This window comes from Paroedura picta, chromosome 1, assembly GCF_049243985.1.
Source record: "Paroedura picta isolate Pp20150507F chromosome 1, Ppicta_v3.0, whole genome shotgun sequence".
NCBI classification, from domain to species: domain Eukaryota; kingdom Metazoa; phylum Chordata; class Lepidosauria; order Squamata; family Gekkonidae; genus Paroedura; species Paroedura picta.
In genome coordinates, this window is record NC_135369.1 from 124449685 (window position 1) to 124469876 (window position 20192).

The following is a 20192-nucleotide window of genomic DNA, read 5'->3' on the forward strand; positions in this document are numbered from 1 at the left end:
CTGGCATTCAGTACTCTCATTTTAACTTAACTGCTCCTGCTTCTCTTTCTGATATGAAGGGGTGATGGAGAATCACAGGCCTGCCCCAGCTATGATTCTGCAGGCTCCCACTGCAGCCTTCCTTTGGTAAAGAAGACTAAACTGGTAGCCAGCCCAGAGTGCAGGTATGGTACTGTATACAAATAATCTGAAAATATTTATGTGCTGTCACTGGTGGGAGCCTCTGGGTGACATGTGACTTTCAAGGGAATGGCAGGAAGGTGTGGCCTTCTGACATAACTTCTGGGGTTTCTCAAAGTCCAAAGAATGTTTAAGAGGATAATCAAGGGTAAAAAGGTTGAGGAAGGCTACCCTAAACAGAATAAACATCAGAAACTAGAAGCCCTTGTCTTCCTGCCCTGTAGGTTGTATGGTTTATAGCAGTGGTTCTCAACCTGTATTTTATGTACTACCAAGCACTTTATCAAAGAACCTGTATCCTACCAAGAGAAAAAGAAAAATCTTTATTTAGAAGGACATTTATATGTTTACAGGTATTTTGCCATTACCACTGCAGGTGGTAATTGTAAGGAAGCCTGGCATCCCCCATTGGTGGTAAGTGGTACAGAATCACTAGTTTCTAGGGCACCAGTAGTAATAACAACAATTATAATTATTTTGTTTAGTACATTTATACCCCAGCCATTCAGGTAAACTATGCTGCCTGAGGGGTCTCTTTCTTTCCATTGCAAAAATATGCCTATGCACAGATTTGATGACCCACTTCAGTTTCTTCCTAGCATAGGTGAAGGATGGGGACCAGTTCCTATCTATCCAACCTTAATGAAACAGAGATACAGTTGTTACATAATCCACTTATTTATTGATCAGGAACAGAGTTCTGAAAGCAAAGCATATTAATCGGGTTGCCAACTCTCTTATTCTAGCAAAGCCCCAGTGCTTCTGAGAACTGTAATGAAGAAAGTAGAATTACAGATACAGCTTTTCTTATATGTCCATGACAATATGCTGGTTCAGCAATTTGCAGTGGTGAAGGAGGCAGGGACAAGAATTAAGCTGACAGTCACACAGCACAGCAGCAAGACAGATGCACACTGGTCACTGCGGCTGTTGATTATGTTGGAGGCTTGGCAGGGACTGGCATCTATACAAGTAAAAAGACTGCCTGCAAAGAGTTAAAGGAGACACAAGAACTATCATGAGTAACATTCCTCAGTAGCAGCTCAGTCAGTGGGCTGTACAATTCTGAACATCACGCTCTTGCTATTCCCCCAGCCCCTCCCCTATGGAGGTACCCATGATGTGGGAGTCACCTCCTGAGCATATGGTGCATTCACGGAGACAATACTTACCCATCCCTTGTAGAGAGTTGCATTAGGAGAATGCTTGCATTGTCAGCTGGGGTTGTTCCTTGTTTCTATTTTTCCTGTAAGGCAATAGGAACCATTACTGTGTGGCCAGCAATCTTACTGGCTGAATATCACCCATGCCTCTGGTTGTGTCCTATGTTCCACACTTGCAGTGAGGGTTACACCAGCATGCCATTAAGCTGACAACACGCTTAATGCTGCTAGCATATCTGCAAGGTGGTCCCTCCTTTCTGTATATACTTAACTGTTGAAGGAGGACTATTGCTGAAGCACTACACAAAAAGGCAGTTGAAACAGCGATAGCTTAGGTCAGGGGCCCCTCCCTTGCTTACCTGTGTCAGGTTCATTTTCTTTCCATCCCAGGTGAAGGAGTAGAGGTTTCTGTAAGGTGTTTTTGCCTTGATATAGAGTACCAGAGCAAGAAGTATTAGACATATGTTCCAACAACATTTGTTCTCTCCCTTGGATATTTGTGCAGATTGCTACCCTTCCTTTTTGTCTACAAAGTGTCCTTTCCCTGGAGTCACCATCCGGTCTGTGTCCAACACAAAGCTAGATCTATGCAGCACCTATGGAGTATATGTATGGGTTTGTCAGGTGAAGTTTATGTAGTGTTTAAGAAGGCTGTTATGGATTAGGGGCTGGCACAAACCAGAACATTCCCATTTGGTTATGGGCTTGGGATTTAGGGAATTCCTAGACCCCAAACCATAAACCCAGAAGTCCCAATACCCCCTCGCGAAATAAACTGGTCCAGGTTAGGTTTTGCTTCTCTCCACTTAGAAGCAGGGGAAGTGAAATGGGGGACTGAGATGGTTTGTAGCTTGACTTGGAAATCGGAGGGAGATAAATTGATAGCCAAAATGGCTTGTAGCCATTTGGGGCAGACAGCAGGGTGTGTGTGCCTCTTAGCTGACAGCCCGAAATGGCTGCAAGCCAATTTGCTTTCCTCCCTTTGGAAGGAGGGAGGAAGTGAACCAGAATGCTGAAATATCTTGCAACCAATTGGGGCTGGCAACAGGGTGGGCATGCCTCTCAACTCCCAGATGCCATTTCAGTGCACCAATTCACTTCCCTCCCTTTGGAAGGGGCATGTGTGTGACTGAACCAGCAAACAGAAATCTCTTGCAGCTATTTCAGGCTGATAGTAGAGAGGTGTGCCCAAAATGGCTGGAATCAGTTGAGCATGCCCGCCTGTCTGCTGTCAGCTTGAAATGGCTTGCAGACTTGGCATCCATTTTAGCAACCAGTTGTGCTGGTTGCTGGGGGGGGGGGAGGAGTGAAACAGGCTGTTTAAATCATTCAGAGCCATTTAAAGCTAACAGCTGAGGGGTTCAGATGCTAGTTTTAAATGGCCTAAACCCTGAAACCAACCTGACAAAAGGTCCAGGCAATGTAGAAGCCTCCTTTGAACCTAAATTGGGAAGGCACCAACTGGCCACATTTGCGATTAAACTGAGGCCTTGAACTGGTTTGTGCCCATCCCTATTATGGACTGCAAACTAAAGTGACATCCTAAGCTGTGCCAGGGCTTGGAATTATTTCAGGGTGCAATGGGAGATTACTTGTTCTTTCTCTGTACATGTGGGTTGCTGATGTTGGGAGCCTGACTTCTGATTAAGTCCTAGCTTGTTTCTGTTACATCCTGTCTCTGTGCCTGCACAGGAGTTATGCTGTCCTGGTGCCAATGTGGCATTGACATGGCTTGGTGCTGGCAATTCTCCAGATATGCCATGGTACTTTTTTAGAGATAGGGTTGCTGGAGTTATGCCAGTGACGAGCTTAGTCAACTTCCCAATCCACCCAGAGACAGGGATCAGGATTTGAATATGTTACCATCTAAATGATACATGTTATGTTGTTCACGTTAATATAATAATAATAATAATAATAATAATAATAATAATAATAATAATAATAATTATTATTATTATTATTATTATTATTATTATTATTATTATTATTATTATTATTATTATTATTATTATTATTATTATTATATTTTGTAGCCCACCCTTCCCTGCTAGTTCAGGGCGGGAACAACAAGAAGTATACAAGTATTTACTTACATGGATAACAATTTTCAATTACATATAACATATATGCATGAAAATATTTTAATTATCAAATATTAACTAAATTATAATATTAAACCACCTCCTTAAAAACCTTCCAAAGGGAAATTAAAGGTTAAGTTTGATGAGAAAGTAACCAATGCTTATTCTCACCCCCCCCCCCCCGCTCCCCTTCTGAACCACATGTATCTCAGCAAACATTACAGAATACAGATTCAGGTGGGTAGCCATTTTGAAGCAGCAGAACAAAGTTTGAGTCCAGTGGCACCTTTAAATCCAACAAGTTTTAATAGAAGATATAAGCTTTCACATGCAAGCACACTTCCTCTGATACAGTGAAGCAGAATTTCCTCAGCCGTTACGTACAGGAAGGTGGGGTAGTTGCCAGGAAAGGCTAATGCATAAGTAACTGGGCAATTATAGCTGAGTGGTTTAAGACGGGTGATGAGATCTGTGAATGGCAGCATATTAGCATACAAACAAGAGTTAAACAAAGGTGAAAACAAAGTTTGAGTCCAGTGACACCTCCAAAACCAATACAGTTCAGTCCTGAATCCAAGCAATGTGTAGATGAAAACTTCTTCAGAAACATTGAAACAGATATCCTCAAATGTTACAGATAGGTGTGTGGGAGGGTAGTTGCCAGCAGTGGTTCTCAACCTTCCTAATGCGGTGACCCTTTAATACAGTTCCTCAGGTTGTGGTGACCCCAACCATAAAATTATGCAAGTGTTCTTTCACAGAAATTAAGCTGAAACTGACCAATGGTGTGAAGATCCATTGTTCATGATTGTATATAATTTGTTTGTTTGTTTTCCGGGGCTTCTCAGTTCAGTTCTGCCTCTTGTCCCACCAGGCCAATCATGCTCTTTTCCACTGCTCCAGACAGACAAATGCTCTACCTCGATCTACCCCACAGAGAGCCTGAGGCCACTGAGCTTCACTGCCACCGGCAGCGCCTGGCGGGAGACTGCACAGCACTGGAGGCGCTGCTGCAGCAGCTGGTGGCCAAGTGCAGGTGCCTGCAGGAGGAGCGGTGCCTCCCCGCCAAGGTGCTCACCCTGCCACAACCCCTGTGAAAAGGTCGTTGGACCCCCAAAGGGGTCCAGACCCCAGGTTGAGAACCACTGGGCTAGAGTATAGCATAGGAAATAGGTCCCCATTAGATCCCCATATACAGATATTTAACATACCTCTAACCTCTGACAAGATGAACCACAGGATGGCTGCATCACGAAATATATAAAATTAAGAACATTACAGCATTATAGTACGCACCTATCTTTAAACTTATGCTATGATCAAATATACAGGGGACATACAGCAGGGACAAACATTGATTTCCATAATTTAATGTCTGATTCTGGATACAACAGCTTATACTTACTGAGAAATAGTAAACCAGAATTTATTCATAACAGAAAGTCCTTGAGTTTTGATGATAAAACATTTCTGGACCAGATGTTTCAAATTTTCCTTACTGTTGAAGGTCTCCTTTCTTATGAGGCTATACTAGGAATCTAGCAAATCTACATGTTTTGCATTAGTATGGCATCAGTATTAACGATCAAGAATACAGCATTAATAAGATTAGGGGAGAATAAAATTGACAGCACTGATTCCAAATATCCCAAATTTGTTTGTAGGTATTCCAGAGATAGCATGTCCAAAGACTACTTGAATAATCTATTAAAGTTATTAGCCACTAAAGTCTAACAGTTATCTGCAGCTTTTGTACCAGGCTGCCCTTGATCAAATTTGGCAAGATACTTTATTAGAATTCTCATTCTAAGTCAGGTTAACTTTAGTTGGAAAAAAAAACTACTATATTTTAATCTCTCCATGAACCTGAACAATGTTTGGGGTTGTATGCAACTTTATTTTCATACTTTAAGATTTGGTTTGGAGAGGTTTTCTTTGTCTCTGGGAACATAAATCAAGGCTGATCCCTCCCTCAAATAACAGTCTCTGTGGAATGAGAGTCTATATAAAAGGTTTGGCAAATAATGGCGAGGTCCTGATGTAATGCCAAAATATGGTTTGGAGCTATAAACTGTGGCTGGAGTCTCAGGCATTACCTTCTCTTTCTTTGCTTTTCTTCTCACAGTTAATTAGTTACTTCCAGTCTTTTGGTATCCCATACTTTGATGTTAACATTTGAACCAATAAATATGATTTGTACTTGAAGCTGCACACCAGGATTTCAGGATTGGTTTTGTGGGCAGTAAATATGTAAATCTGCATTCCTGTTTTGCAAGGGAAACACAAGATACTCCTCCAAAGCCAATTCTTAGCACCTGATTGTATACTCTATCAGACACTGGGATCGGGATCTGGTTGCAGCTCCAAACACAGTCAACACTATAACAGAGTTGTAGAAAACATGGCTGAACTTACCTGTAACTGATGTTTGTCAAGTGTCTTCTGTGGAAGCACATATGGAACTGCTTCAGAGCAGGCCTGCCATGGAGGAGTTTTCTACAAGCTTCTACAATCTACAGCTGAGTGCTCTCCCTCAGCACAGCAGAGCTTCAAGCTCTGTTCACACCCAAATGGTCACATGGCAAGGGGAGGGAGGGAGCACTCTTCCCTCACTCCCCTTTCTGTTGCCATTAGGGTTGTGTGCTTTGGCCCGCTGAAGCAGCCGTTCCAGCCCAAAGCAGCCTGCGCTGCATCCGTTACAGGTAAGTGCAACCACGTTTTCATCTTTGAGTTCTTTGTGTAGAACCACATGGGAGATGAGTAAACTCACTATGGAAGAGGGTGTGTTTTGCTTAATGAAACAGATATTGTAACACCAATTTTCCAGTTTCTGGAATCTACATTAATAGAGTTCGATAACTATTGCTGAGACTATAGTTCAGCTACATGCATCTACCACATGGTGTTATAAATGTCTTGCCAATTTTATTATCTCTGCTTGTATGACCTTTGACTGATTTTTCATGTCATCCAGGAGAGTCTCTATGGATTGAGACGTTCCTTCATATAAATAGATCTGATAATGACCCATAAGTGCCTTAGAATTAGCTATGCAGAAACCTAAGGCACCCTATGATGTCTAATTTATGGCCCTACTTCTAAAGGAGGCCTGGATGCCTTCCTGCTATTTGTTTGGATGGGAGGACTTCCATCACCAATAAATTGGCTGGGGAATGCTAAAATAGGAATTAGCATTCTTCCTTTCTGATCTTATATAGGTTTTCCACTTTCCTAGCAGATGTATGACTAAAGGCTGGTTTAGCCAATATATTTCTTGTGATTTCTAGAATGCCTTTCACCATTTGTAGAGTGATTTCTAGAATGCCTCTTACCAGAGCCAGCTTTCCTCACACAGTGCTGTTGTGTCAGCTTGGTGAGAGTCGGCTTAGTTTAGTGGTTATGAGTATGGACTTCTAATCTGGTGAGCCAGGTTTGATTCCAGGCTCCCCCACATGCAACCAGCTGGGTGACCTTCGGCTCACCACAACACTGATAAAGCTGTTCTGACTGAGCAGTAATATCAGGGCTCTCTCAGCGTCACCTATCTCATAGGGTGTCTGTTGCAGGAAGGGGATTGTAAGCTGCTTTGAGACTCCTTCGGGGAGAGCAAAGTGGCATATAAAGATCAACTCCTCCTCCTCCTCCTTCATTTAAAGGGCTACTGGGCCAGGGCCAGTTGAGCATATCATATTCATAATTGGGACTACAGATCTTGGTTCTGGAGACATGTATTCAGTCTGTCACATATTAACCATTCCAACAAGTTGTTTGGAATACAGCTTAAGGTCTTCAGTTGTAGAAAAAGGTTCAGGGACCCCCATAGCATCGTCAGGTGTGTGAATGGAAGTACACTCTGACTTATTCTCCAATTCTTGCTCTTGTTGGGTCTCAGAAGCTGCATAGGGGTGTACATAGGGGTGTCTTGGGCTGTGTGATTACTGTGATCTAATAACAGAACTGGGGCGACAGGTAGGTGGTGGCTACTGAGGGATAAGAAAGGACTCTACTGGTTTCATGGAGGCATATATCACATGGGAAATGGACCCCATTGCAGATGAGAACTGCATTGTGCTGTCTGAGAGGTGTATACCTTAGATGCTGATGTTGACTTATTTAATGAAGGCTTCTGTCCAAGGGGTGATTAATTCAATCATGTCCTCATTTGAGGATTTCAAGGCCATAGAAGGGGAAGGAATATAAGGCTTCCAAAAATACCCTCTGCTTTCATCAAAAGTATGGCTAGGGCATTAACTGTTAGGGATTTGACATCAAAGGAATCAAGATGTTCAGTTGAAGGGTGAGTGATGTAGAGACATCAAAGGTCGAGTTTGAGTCAATGACAATGACTGACATTGAAGTAAGCCATTCTGATATTGTGGAGATGTTGCAGAAAATCAAGATCGACCTCAAAGAGAAAAGGACTGTTGGTGTTGCACCAGTTCCTGGATAGGTGGTTTCCACATCAGTTCGGTGCCAGTCTCTTGGGGTAAAGCAGTTGATTAAGTAGAGTGTTTAGACTTTTTTTGTGTTTTCTTTGTAGGTAGTTCAGAAGCCACTCTCAGACTCTGTGCCACGCCTCTGGCATTGGGTTTTGATTGCACTACTGGGATAGAGACCATTGAAAGGGGCCTGGCTCCTTTTTGAGGGGAATCTACAGTTTTGGTTAACCCCAAGTGACTGCTCCGATAAAGCAGCTTTGAGGTGAAGAGCCCTTTGTTGCTGCACATTCAGGGTAAAGAGGCCACATGATTGACAACAAGAGGTATTGTGCCTTTACCAAGTACATGAAGCACTAGTGTTCATTGTTTTGTGACACTTTCATTCCTCAGTTATGGCATTTCTTAAAGAGTACCATCTGGATTATTATAGGCAGAAACTGGTAGAAAAAAACCATACAATTTCATCAAAGAAACTTCTGTGAAGCTGTAACAAGTCTTCTCTCCACAGCAGCAGAAAAAGGACTGAGGGAAGAGTGCTCCCTCCATGTGATCATTTGGGAAGGAACAGAGTTTGAAGCTCTACTGGGCCAAGGGGGAAGGGGAGCACTCAGCTACAGATTCTACAAGCTTGTAGAAAACTCCTCAGCAGGAAGCCTACTCTGAAGCAGGCCCATGTAGGATTGGACAGAAAGATGAAGGCTAGAAACTATATAGCTAAATCTTGATGAAAAGATTCTGTAACTCGCTCTACGCGGGCCTTCCCTTGACCTTGATCCGGAAACTTCAGCTAGTGCAAAACGCAGCTGCTAGGGTCCTTACTGGCACATCTTGGAGGGCCCACATCCAGCCAGTGCTGAGGCAGCTGCACTGGTTGCCAATTGCTGCCCGGATCCGGTTCAAGGTTCTGGTTCTAACCTTCAAGGCTTTACGCGAGTTGGGACCCACATACCTGAGGGACCGCCTATCGCCCTATGCCCCTCGCAGGGCCTTGCGCTCTGCGGGTGAAAACCTGTTGGTCGTTCCCGGCCCTAGGGAAGCACGCCTGGCCTCGACCAGGGCCAGGGCCTTTTCGGTCCTAGCCCCGACCTGGTGGAATGAGCTCCCGGGAGAGCTGCGGGCCCTGCAGGATCTTTCAACATTCCGCAGGGCCTGCAAGACGGAGCTCTTCCGCCAGGTTTATGGTTGAGGCCGGGGCTGATAATAGATCTATGCCTCCCCCGGGGACTCGGGTTCTGGACCCGAAGCAAAACATCATCAGGACCTCCTCTCCACCCGCTAGTAGTGGGAGGGAGGGGGGGGAGTTGAGCTGCCATTCTTGCCATGCCGGCAATATTGGCAATGTTATTATTGTTTTATGGGGTTTTAATGGGGAATTGCGATATTGTTACCCGCCACGAGCCGCAAGGGAGTGGCGGGCTATAAATCTAATAATAATAATAATAATAATAATCATAATAATAATAATAATAATAATAATAATAATAAAAAGCATCAGGAACTGAATTAATTTCAATAATGTGTTTGGACAGGAATGGGGTAAGGAAACAGGCATGGTAGGATGGCTCCAGAATGACTGAGAAGTTCAGTGCTCCTCACTCAACACAAAACACCCAAGCTCCTGGACATGAATCCAACAAAGGCTGATTCAGTAGCCAGCCTCTCATACACAGAAAATATGACAGAAACAAGGCAAAACTGAGCCTTGGATTAGGAGCCCAGATCAGCAAGCATATATGAACCAGCTGATAAGTTGATTTAAATATAAAATCTATATTGGTTCAAACTATGTAATAGTATAAAATACATAAATAATAAGCAAATAACACAATTATTCTGTAATAATGCACTAATTTCAGTTACAAACTGTTAAGACCTTTTCCCATTTGGTTTTTATATTTTTAGTGTTTTTTGTAAAAGGGTCCTGAGAGCCAAAACCCATAGTAAAGCTGCCTTAAGGGCAAAGTACAAATATTTTCATAAATAAAATAAATAGCCAATATTTAATATATGCATTGGAATTTAATTTAGGTTGCATGTACTCCTCGAGTGTCTTCATTTGATACCAGAACTATTCCTATTAAAATAAACCAGATGTTACCATGGAATGCAGCATGATTTGTAGTTTCAGGATTTGTAATTTTGAATATTACTATATCTAAATCTATAATCCACATAATGAAATTTTCTTACAAACATGGTTGAAGTGTGCCATGCTGCCTTTTGTGGCTAGTGATTTTCCTTTCATGGTCTCTAAAACAGGCATCAGGACACCACTGCCTCCTCTGAGAAATAGCCTAAACTTGTACTGGCAAACTATAGTCAATTTGGAGCTTTTTATAACACCAATAGCATGTAACATTTTTAGTAGTGGTTCTGGCTCCGACCGTTGAGTAAGCAAAGATAAAGGTAACTATTAGGTAAATATTTGAAGGGGTTGGTACATAGAGCTTTGATGCTTGGAATTTTCTTTAAATAATCTAAAATAAACCCTTTCTACTCTCATGGGACTCAAAAGTTACATTTAAAAATAAACAAGTAGTGCAATGCTCTCATGGATGGGTTTATAGTGCATCTTGATATATTAGAAACCTAGCAACATTTAAACAATGCAAATATAAGCATGTAAATTGTGAAAGTCCAAACGCTTTTGAAATTTTGAATGTCTGAACTGTTTCCTTCAAATTTAGATACTTCTGGCACTGGCAACTCTTCACTGTTTACTTTTGATAGATATAAACTCACCATGATATATTTGTTATCAGATACAATTAAATATGACATCTCATTGAATAACAATAATTGAAATACAAATATTACATGCTAAGTACTAATTTAAACTATCACACACACACACAAACATATATATATTAGGTATATTACTAATCAAAAGTCCCTTAAGGACAGGACAATATGCAAAAGAACTACAGAGATTATGTATACAGTTGCCTGTTAATCATAGTTGATGTGAATAATCTGATGTCTCCTAAATAATAATTCTAAATAACAGAACAACCTCGAACATTGATACTGTAAGTTCCTAAGCAATTGTGGGATACAGATAAATATATTTATATGGTAATTCTAATTTATTTGAGTAGTGGCTGAATAAATGTATCTCTGGACTGTGTTTCAAACAGTTTTTCTCTGGCAATATAGCCATAAAACCAAGACAGAAATTTTAACAGCAAAAACTTTTACATGCATTTCTTCTAATCCATTATCTCTGAAAAAAGAATATTTAAAAGCCCTTTTCCATTATATTTTGATAACTCATAAAACACCTGGTTGAATATAAACATAATAATGAAGCAGTGAGAGGGACATACTAATGGTTCCTGCTCAGACAAATATGCTTTCAGCTTGAGGCATTGCTCCAGGCCAGTGCTATTTCTACTGGGCATAAATCACCAATGAAATCCTATTAAATCTCTAGCAGATCTTAACCTATGTATTCATTTTATTTAAAATATATATTATATTATTTGGTTTCCTCTCTGTCTTACTCAAAGCTGCTTACAGTGTAAATTATAGCAAAACACACACAAAAAAGCCATTAAAACAGTTAAAATTCATTTCACAGGGTAGTTGTATTGGTCTGCAGTAGAATAACTAGACTCAAGTCCACTAGCATCTTAGAAACCAACAATATTTTGGGGGATTTTCATCAGATCTGATAAAGGGAGCTTTGACTCTTGAAAGCTTATAAGCTTTTTGGTCTTTAAGGTACTACTGAACTTGAATCGAGTAGTTAAAATTAATTATTTGAAACTTATGCTAGGCCGAAGAATTAATCAACTAATCAAATGCCGCCATTAATAAAATTGTTCCTCAGATGGTCCCTAAAAACTAAGAGTGAGAGGGTCAGGTGCCCCCCAGACATTCTTCAAGAGTATTTCATGTCTTGATATCGTAAGTTATTTTCTAATGTTATATCCATTCATACTGGAAACCCACCATCAGGAGTGTACTATTGGCATTTCATTTGAACAATTCTGTTTGCATGCACAGAAGATTTACAATAATGGAAAAATCTGATGATGGTGCATGTTGGGAGCAATGCAAGTAGTGTGTGCACCCACTGGTAGCCTCCTGCGTTTATGTGTGGTTGTAATGTCTGAAAAGGGGCTATAACAAATGGAGTTATCTGTTTGCGGTTGGGAAAAGGAGAATGTTACAAATCGGTAGAAGGAATTAGGGAGCTTAAAATTTATTTATTTTTATCTCACCCTTTCTTTGTAAGCCCAGGGTGGTCTCCAGCTTAAATAATAAAACATAGTTACAATCCTAAAAACATTAAGTTGCAATTGTTAAAATTATTGTCCTATGTTCAAGTAGGTAGCTGTCTGATGGTCTGATGCTGCAGAACAAATTTTGAGTCCAGTGGAAACATTGAGACCGACAAAGTTTTATTCAAGGTATATATCAGCTTTTGTGTACATACACACTTCTTCAGATATATAGTGTGTGTGCACATGCTCATACCTCAAATAAAACTTTGTTGGTCTTAAAGGTGCTACTGGACTAAAAATCCTGTGTTGTAATATATTTTCTGGCACAAGTTCACATTTGCTTAGGCGTATATACCTTCCTTAGGAGTAGGAGGTGGGAAGATGGTAACATGCCTGTAAAATACTTCAGTGGCATGTGATGTTATAATCTTATCTACCGATGTAGGTGTAGGTAGGCCAATACCTATGGGCCTCAACCGTAGGCCTCGCTCTGTCTTGCAGTAAATGTGCATTTAGCATCAAGTCTAATTTGGCTTTGGACATCCTAAGAGAAGCACATTACTCTCACAAACAGGTGGCCTAATCCAGGACTCCCAACTGTGGGCTTTTGCAGTCATGGTTCAATTGTATTTATAAGAATTTCAAAAACCAACATGGCTACCCACTTGAATCTATCTTTACTAGAACTTGTTCCCAAACGTACAGATTTCTGTAACTGAACTGGAATGTGGCAACGGATATTATGTTATCACCAACATTTAAAAATTACTGTAATTATGTAATGTTCAAGAAAATCAAGATGATTCTTACACATAAAGTAGAATACTCTCTCTACTTTACATTTTAGCAAGAAAACTTATTTCCTTGCACTATGAGTGCTGGGTGGTTTGGCAGCAATTTGTATAGTAGTTAACCTCAGGCATTTGTCCAAGTCCAATGTGAGATTTGGAGGATATGTTAGGTCTGAAATTCCATTATACGTTCTTAATAATTAAACACTACATGTTTGGAAGCTCATTCCTTCCTATTACCTTTTAAATAATTAATCTGTATTTACATCTACTGAACTTCATGGAACTGAATGCTTAAACTGGAGTCAGGTTGAGGGTGAAAGAATTTTTCCTTTTACGGCAGTAAGCACGATTTCTTGTAATATTCAGTATTTTAAAAAGAAAACCATTTAAAATGTAATTCAGTTTTTATTCCGGATAACAGACATGTAAATGTGTTTTTTCTTGAATTAACTTAGTCATTAACACCAATAATGCTGCAAATCTCCAAAAAAGAAACACTGTACTTGGAGATACCAGCAGTGAAGAAGTCATGCAAGTCAAAGCTGCATCCGTTAAGTCTTTTGGTTGGTCTCATGTTCTTGTCCATTGTTTTACTCTAACTATATTTTAACTATGTATATCATTCTATTCACATTTCTTCCTTTCTCATGTCCAATCCTGAAGGCTCAAGGAAAAATCCAATATAAAATAAAATCAACAATTAACTAGTGTATGAAAAGAAATTCCATGCAGCAATCAAGTATCAACCCATTTTTTCCCACCTCATCCATATTCAGACATCAAGACCTATCAAGATGGTTTACAGTGAGGGCCATGGGGAGATATCATTAAAAATGTCCCCCAGTCATAGAACATTGATGTTAAAGTGACACCAAGTCCATGCTGACTCTCAACATTCATCCTATTCTTACATATTCTACTTTACTTAGTTTAGCTTGCTAATATTTTCCAGACGTACATCTGTAAAAAAAAGAATACTAAATTATTTCAAATACTAATGATATACCAGGAGGCATCAAGATGGTCAGTATCCTTCAGCTATTATGCCAGCAGGAAATCATTCACATAACACCTTGCCCTTTTCATACGGTGGGAAGACTAGACTATTGTGTTACGTGTGTGGTTCAAGTAATGTGGAAAATCCAAGCAGGCTCCTGGTCCATGATGCATATCTGTATGTAGTCTCAATTCTATATTTAACATGGAATTTCATAGACTGCTCTCCACAATAGTCAGTTTTGTCACAAAAAAATCACATTGACTGATGATGCACGGGTAGGGAAGGGCAGGCCAATGCCTGTATGACAGAGGAGCTAATCCCCACTTATGCACGAAATTGGCGCCATCTGGGTCCCCTCCTGGCCCACTTTAGAGCATTTGATGGCCTACAGCAAGAGAATGCTTTCAAGGTCTGGCTCCTTCCTGCCACTTACGGTGTCCCCACAGGGACACAAAATGCCCTGTTCAACTTTGCATTGCTGCAGAACTGGATACTCCCCACAATGGTGGGACAATGGCATGTTGCTATCCTACCATCCTGCACTGGGACCCCTGTGCCCCCCACTCCCCCATGTCACTGCCGCCATGAGGTGCAGCAGACCCTTCCAGCTCCAGAGCTGTGCATGCAAACACACAACTCCGGGGTGGACTGTGTGCGCTGGAGGATTTCTTCCCCTGTGTGTACATGGGAAGTGACGGGGCATGCTGCCCCACCTCTAGGAATTGATGCTGATGCACAGCAGCCAGCCACATGTATTATCAATCTTTTTGTGGTTGAACATAGACTTTTGAAGGCTGTGATTATAACCAAAATGGAAAGCTTGCTAGGAAACTCTCTTCACAAACTAACATGCGTTGATTTAAGTGACTCAAAATATTTGAGTATGGCACAATAAAGTCAAGTTACTTATCTCATAAAATATTTATATACTCAGATACAGGATGTGTTGACAAAATTAGGAAAGAATATAATTGGATTTTAAGTGCAACTATTTCTATTAGAGGAGTGGGTAGTAGCCTAACTACTTTGAGAGCAATCTTTCTGTTAGGCTGAATGCTACAATCTTTTAACAAACCTGATTATAATTTAGAGTTTTATCATTAGGGATGTTTTATGAACATATTTCAAATTCAGATTCCCTGTTTGAATCCTATTGTATTATATAGCCACATGATAGCAAAGGAACTAAAAAATAACATTGCATGACTGAGCTGGATCCAAATGAGGAAGTTGAATCCAAAGGTGCCCAGATTACAAAATTCTCAAAGAATGGGTGACTTCGATTATCCGGATATCTGTTGGAAGACTAGCTCTGCTAAAAAATGCAAACTACAAGAAATTCTTTACTTGTCTTGCTGACAGCTTCGTTTCCCAGGAAGTAGAGAGGGCAACCAGAGGGTCTGTTAATTTAGACCTGATTCTCATAAATAGGGAAGAACAGGGCTGAATCTGCACTTACCTTGTGGATCCTGCTGAATCCAGATCGATTTGAACACGGGTCTTCCTCTTTCCCCCTCCCTCCCCATTGAAACAGAAAAATGTTCTGCATGTGGTTAGGGAAGTTTAGGAGGGGAGGGGGGAAGGCCAAGTGCAGCAGAAGCCTCTTTCTTTTCTTGAAGGGTGGGGGAGGTTTGGAGACAGCAGAGGAGGGAGAAAAAACCAAGAGGCAAATCTCTGCTGAAAGAAGTTAAGGTTTCTGGAGCTTCTGTAGAGAGAAATTAGGGCTTCCCCTTTAAGGCAAGCTTGTCACGTGGGCAGCCTTGGCCAATCAGGGCTTCTCTACCATGGAGCTCTTCAGCAAATTTGAAGCAGGCAGAGCTCCGCATGCTTTCTCAATCCAATTATTCAAATATTGAGGGTTATATTCACTCTAAGACTAGGATATTGCAGGATAAAGGTACAGTCACTCTGGATCAATCATGCTTGTTGTAGAGGGGAAATTTAAATCGGACAAAATCAAAGTGGAAATCGCATTCAGTGGAGATGGCTGGGACTGAACTGACCTGGGATTGGGAAAAAAGCTCTGTGTAGTTTACACCCAGGTAGAAGATGTGGAAGAAGTGGGCACACTTGGTAGTAGTGACCATGTGATTTTGCAATTTACAAAACCTCAGATGTATAGACTGGACTTCAGGAAAACAAATTTTAACAGATTTAAAGGTATGTTGGGTAGGGTCCCTTGGTCAGAAATAATTAAGGAGATGGGAGTCCAAGAGGGCTGGGAGTTTCTTAAAAGTGTAATACTGAAGGCTCAGACACAAACAATTGCCTTAAGAAGAAAAGATAGAAGAAGATTAAGGAAGCCAAGGTGGCTCCATAAACAGCTATCAAATGATTTGAGGAATAAAAAGGAATCTTTTAGGAAATGGAAGGAAGGCCTAATTACCAAGGATGAGTATAAACAAATAACCAATGATTGTAGGGAGAGTATTAGAAAAGATAACACTCATGAGCTTAGGCTAGCAAGAAGTGCTAAGCATAGCAAAAAAGGGTTCCTTAGTTATATTTCAAGTACGAAAAAAGAATAGGGCACTGTCAGACCACTGCAAGGACAAGAAAGTGAAATTATAACGTGATCCTATTTCTTCTCAGTCCTCTCTTGTGAGGGAAATTATACTCAATAGATTTGGGTGCTTTGGCACCCGAAGCGGCCATTCTCTCCCAGCTTGTGCTGCACTGTGGGGGGGGGAGGCGCATACGTTAGCACGCCAGCGGGCGCATACACGCAGGCGCGGAGCTTCACGCCTGCATGCATGTGCCTGCAGGCGTGCTGACACTTGCACCTCCCCTCCCCCCTGTGGTGTGGCGCATTAGGTAGGAAAAACCAAACACACCAATATAGGATGGGGGATACTTGTCTTAGCAGTAGTATGTGCAAAAAGGATCTAGGAGTTTTAGTAGACCATACATTGAACCTGAGTCAGCACTGTGACTTGGTGGCAAGAAAGGCGAATGGGATTTGGGGCTGTATCAGTCCAGATCGTGAAAAGTGATGGTACCTCTTTACTCTGCTCTGGTTCGGCCTCACTTAGAGTACTGTGTTCAGTTTTGGGCACCCCAGTTGAAAAGGGATGTAGACAAATTGGAGCATGTCCAGAGGAGGGCAACAAAGATGGTGAGGGGTTTGGAGACCAAGACATATGAAGAAAGGTTGGGGGAGCTTGGTCTGTTTAGCCTGGAGAGGAGACAACTGAGAGGGGATCTGATAACCATCTTCAAGTATTTAAAAGGCTGCCATATAGATGTTGGAACAGAGTTGTTCTCTCTTGCCCCGGAGGGACGGACCAAAACCAATGGGATGAAATTAATTCAAAAGAAATTCCATCTAAACATCCAGAAGAAGTTCCTGATAGAACAGTTTCTCAGTGGAACAGGCTTCCTTGGGAAGTGGTAGGTTCTTCATCTTTGGAAATTTTTAAACAGAGGCTGGATAGCCATCTGATGGAGAAGCTGATTCTGTGAAGGTTCAAGGGGGTGGCAGATACAGTGGATGAGAAATAGGGTTGTCAGAGTCTTGCATTGTGCAAGGGGTTGGACTAGATGTCCCAGGAGGTCCCTTCCAACTCTGTTATTCTATGCTTCTTTCACAGACAGACAAAGCAATCTCTTGGGAAGAAAGTTTTCTTCTGCTCATAAGTTATACATTACACCTTTCTTCTGCTCATAAAACATGGAAATATATCTTTGAATCCAATCTCATGATTTGGATCAAATCCATTTTTCCATTTGCACCTATACAGGCAGATAAAGTATGGGCCCCAATATAGCGACACATGAATGGGAAATCAACATAGATTACTGCCTAAAAGCAGCAGTCTAGATCATACTGAAGACTAAATTACTCCCTCACCTCCCAAATTACAGATGCATAGGGGTGAGATACCAAACTGAAAAATAAAGGGATATGAAGTCCTTTTTCTATATCAGTAATATATGTATTCAATTGGGTCCACAGTGTAGCAATATGATAGTCAGAACATGATAGTCAATTTTTACTGGTGTGTAGAAACTGAATATGTATTTCAATATTTAGCCTAAGTAACATAATATTAGTTTTAAATTAAAATCAATATGAGGGATCTGCCCAATGTCCTATAATTGTGATACCATTCTACAAAAATTCAGGATTCCATTCCTGTTTCCAGATTAAAATTGATCCAGAAAAGGCTTTGCAGTTGACCTAGAGCAAATAATGTTTCCTGGCTTCTAAGCATATTTTACCAAAAAATCTTAATTTGGCAATGAAGACTTTGACTGATGGATAATAACAAATGGTAATCTTTTAGCGGAATTCAGTAAATACGGTGGTAAAATTCAGTTAATATATTTTATAGACATTGTTTAGAGCATAATTAAATCTAAATAAATGGAGTATGTGGGCACTTACAATTGTAGTATTATTATAATTATGTTACATTAGTGTTCTAAAGTAAGGTAAAGGTAAAGGTATCCCCTGTGCAAGCACCGAGTCATGTCTGACCCTTGGGGTGACGCCCTCTAGCGTTTTCTTGGCAGACTCAATACGGGGTGGTTTGCCAGTGCCTTCCCCAGTCATCACCAAAGTATATGTCTCAAAAAGGCAAAGCATTATTACCACAATTTGACAAAGGCTGAATCCTAAAGGTTACTAGTACTTTTGTAGTAATTGACTGTATTTCTTCTGATGCAGGAAAGGTAATATAATACTTTCTCACAAAATGTCTTTAAAAGGTTTTTGGAAACATCAAATTCAACAATTATGCACATTTATGGTACAGAGTTCTGGACTGGGTTGCCATCAGTACGCTCTCCTCATGGATGGCCGCCCGGACTCCCCCCAGGATCCATTTGCCAGATGTTTGAAAGCAGTGGCAGAATGGCTCGAGCAGAGTCACCTGAAACTCAACCCCTCCAAGACGGAGGTCCTGTGGTTCGGTCGTAGGGGGCCAGGAGAGGAAGCGCTACTTAAAACCACATCCCAAGCCAGGATTCTGGGGGTGACTATTGATGCCTCCTTAACACTCAAGGCTCTGGTCAAGAAGTTAGCCAGCCAGGCTTTTTTTCCATCTGCACCAAGCTCGGCTACTACCTGTCTACCGAACACCTGGCCACGGTGATCCATGCAACGGTCACCTCCAGAATAGATTTCTGTAACTCACTCTATGCTGGCCTGCCTGTGGGCCACTCGGAGGCTCCTGATTTGCTCCTCCCGGAGTTTTTATCCCGGACAGCGCCCGCCCACTCTCCTCCCACTTAGTCCTTAGCCTTTTATTTAATACCGCTGGTTTACAGATTACTGTATATTGGGGTTTTATGGGTTTTATTGTATATTTTTATTAGGGGGGTTTATGCTGTAACTCGCCTCGAGCCTCTGGGGAGAGGCAAGTAGCAAGGCTAATAATAATAATAATAATAATAATAATAAATAATAATATATTCCCCAATTAAATCTGATGTGTGAATAACAGCAGCATTGTGATCAGAATTCAAAGCTTCTGAAGCTTGGGAGCCAAAACAGAGAAAAATATGTCATGAAATAGTTCAACAATATCCTCTATCCAAAAAAGGTCAATCTTTATCTAAACAAGGGTAATTTACATCATTATCCCTCAGATAGAGTTCAGCTTTATAAAACTACTTTGAGAATATTATCTAGAACCCTAAACCTTTAATTTGTGTGAAAAAACTTATTGGTCCTATAGGAAACAATCTTTGGAATAATAAAAAACATCGAAAAAAGGGTAAAAAAAAGACTTATAGTGAAAGGAACAGTAAGGGCCATTCCGCATATCTAAGAATATAGTGTTAGCCCAGCGCAATTCCTTAAAGGTATTAAAAATTGCACCCCCCGCCATTTCTCACCTCCTTGTGCTCTCACTTTCTTCTCTCACTTTCTCACGCTTTCAGGCACTCCACGCGGCTGATTAAAATGGTGGAGCAGAGGGACTGACTATACCCATGAGTCTCCCCCCACCTGTCAATCATAGCAGTCAGCCAATCACCTATCTCCCAGCTTTAAAGGGCAAGTGATCTCTTTTTAAAGTAAAACTTCTCTGTTGCTGTGCCTATGCATATAATCATACATGCATAGTGCATAGTTTAATGCCACCCGGTTTTGGAATTATGATACTTGTTACAGAAATAATTATTACTTGTTACAGTAGTAATTATTTATGTTACAGAAGTAATTACAGAAGTAATTATTTTCCCAGTTCGGGGGGGGGGATTGAAAAGCATGCTTTGTGCGCTAACTGGTTGGTGGGAATTGTTTTTTCTCTGCCTGGATCAAGAAACACATATTTGTTGCTCCAGGCAGCTTGCTAA

General features: G+C 41.0%; 1 protein-coding gene and 1 long non-coding RNA gene across 5 annotated transcripts in view; both read right to left on the minus strand.

Moving 5' to 3' along the window:
* Positions 1–20192, minus strand: part of SOBP (sine oculis binding protein homolog) — a 191462-nt gene that overhangs the window by 36244 nt on the left and 135026 nt on the right. The gene's annotated exons all lie outside the window — the stretch shown is intronic.
* Positions 1406–18444, minus strand: LOC143820261 (uncharacterized). The gene is made up of 4 exons (XR_013225292.1): positions 5843–18444; positions 4639–4671; positions 1703–1768; positions 1406–1426 (listed from the first exon to the last, which is right to left on the minus strand). It is a non-coding gene; the product is annotated as an uncharacterized LOC143820261 (long non-coding RNA).